This window comes from Aphidius gifuensis, linkage group LG2 (genome assembly GCF_014905175.1).
Source record: "Aphidius gifuensis isolate YNYX2018 linkage group LG2, ASM1490517v1, whole genome shotgun sequence".
NCBI lineage: Eukaryota > Metazoa > Arthropoda > Insecta > Hymenoptera > Braconidae > Aphidius > Aphidius gifuensis.
The window spans coordinates 17,310,731-17,312,845 of NC_057789.1; the positions used below are offsets into that span (position 1 = coordinate 17,310,731).

General features: G+C 17.0%; 1 long non-coding RNA gene across 1 annotated transcript; it reads right to left on the reverse strand.

Moving 5' to 3' along the window:
- Positions 1-582: 582 nt before the first annotated feature.
- LOC122849255 lies at positions 583-1,791 on the reverse strand. The gene is made up of 3 exons (XR_006373551.1): positions 1,707-1,791; positions 1,150-1,233; positions 583-654 (listed from the first exon to the last, which is right to left on the reverse strand). It is a non-coding gene; the product is annotated as an uncharacterized LOC122849255 (long non-coding RNA).
- Positions 1,792-2,115: the final 324 nt, after the last annotated feature.

The following is a 2,115-nucleotide window of genomic DNA, read 5'->3' on the forward strand; positions in this document are numbered from 1 at the left end:
AATTGTAAATAATATTAATTAAATTGTTAATAAATCAATATGAAAATTTTTTTTGATATTAAAAGAGATAAAAAAATTCTATGTTTATTTACCATTATTTCATTGACTTGTTCTTCAACATGATGAATATGTTGACGTTTAGGTTTCTGTAAGAATCATTGTTATTAAAAATAAATAATTTCAATTCTATTATTGTGATATTTTCTATATTTTTAAAAACAATACAAGTTTCATTAAAAATAATTCTATAATTCAAAAAACTATAAAAATATTTTTTTCATATTTTTGTTTCATTAATTTAAGTTTTTCAATAAATTGAAAAAAAATATTATTTATCAATAAATATAATAAAATCAAAGATCATTTATTTTTTATTTTTTTCTTCTATTATGAATAAGTTGCATAATATACTTTTTTAATAGGTTTACAGGAAAAAAAAAAACTATTATCCGGTCATGTTTTGAAGAGATTTCATTATGATAATAAAATAGTTTGTAACTTTGATAAAAAAATATCACAAAATAAATATTAAATATAAAAAAAAATAGAAATTTTAAATTTATTTATTTACATACCATAGCATACTGGTTGATGAAAATTTTCATTGACTGTTTGATTTGCAAGGTCATGATTGTTGATAGATGTAGTTTTTGGCTGAAAACAAAAAAAAAAAAAAAAAAGTTATTAATATTGATATTATAAGAAACCAAATTTTGATTTTGTTAACTATTCAATAATTTATAACTAACAGCCATGATTATCTTTATTATTAAAAATTGAACGACAAAAAATTTTATTTGAAGAATTTTTTAATAATTTTTTTCATAAATGAACTATTAAAAAATTCTTTATTTATTGATAGTATCAATATAATTTAATACTTATTCAACAAATAATATTTACCATTATATAATTCACTGGTTTTTCAATACCTTGATAAATTATTCGAGCTGCTTTTTGATAATCATTAAAAGATGTATTTTTTTGCTAATATAAAATAAGATACATTATGAATTTTTTGTTTTTTTTTTCCTTTCATTATATATATCATAAACAATTACTATCTTATTCTAAGTAATAAAATAATTAGGTTTTTTTTTTAAGAATTAAAAAAAAAATTTATTTCATTTAATTATTATCCATATTTACCATAATACAATTGACTTCTTCATTAACATCTTGCGGGATTATTTGAACAGCTTTTTGATGATCATTATTGAATGGAGTATTAATCTACAAACAAAAAATTAAAAAAATTAATAATGAAAATTAGATTTTGTATTTATGATTACGATAGGCAAAAATAACAATTCAGAATTCAAAAATATATGTGATACTAAAAATAGCAATATAAAAAAATTATCATTATATTATATTTGAGAGTTAGCTTTTTAAATTTTTTTGTCCTTTTTTTTTTATAGAATATCAAGAAAGTTTGATTTGACTAATTATAATAATAAATTGACTAATGTTGTTTGTGAAATTACAAAAAATTCTTACTATAATTCATTATTCAATGATAAAAAATGCTTAGATATCGATTTAAAGAAAAAAATAAAAATAAACAGATAATTTTTAATTAACAAATTAGCTGAAATTACTACATCTTTATTTTATTGTTACTTTTCAATTCAATTATAGGTTTAGTTATTTGCTAAAGTTAAAAATTATTATTAGAAAAAAAAAAATTGGTGATTTATATTTACCATTGTATTATTAACTGGTTTATGAACAGCTTGATGTACCATTTGAACAGCATTTGGATGATCATCAATAGGTATATCTTTATTCTGTTGATAAAAAAAAAAAAAAAACATTTTTTAATTAATTTTTTTTATACATATATTATTAATAATTAAAGTTAGGTATAAAAATTAAAAAAAATTTTTAGTTTATATTTTTCAGTACCACATATAAATAGTTCATAAAAACATACTTTGAAAAATGTTATGACAATAATATTTGATATTAAACATGTTTCTAAATTTTTTGTTTTTTCTTCGATTAAATTTATCTTGATTAATCAATTCTCAATATTATATATGCTATTATCAATAAAATTTATGTATAAAATTTTTTAAAAATTTATTCCTTTGTTAAATTTTCTAATATTTT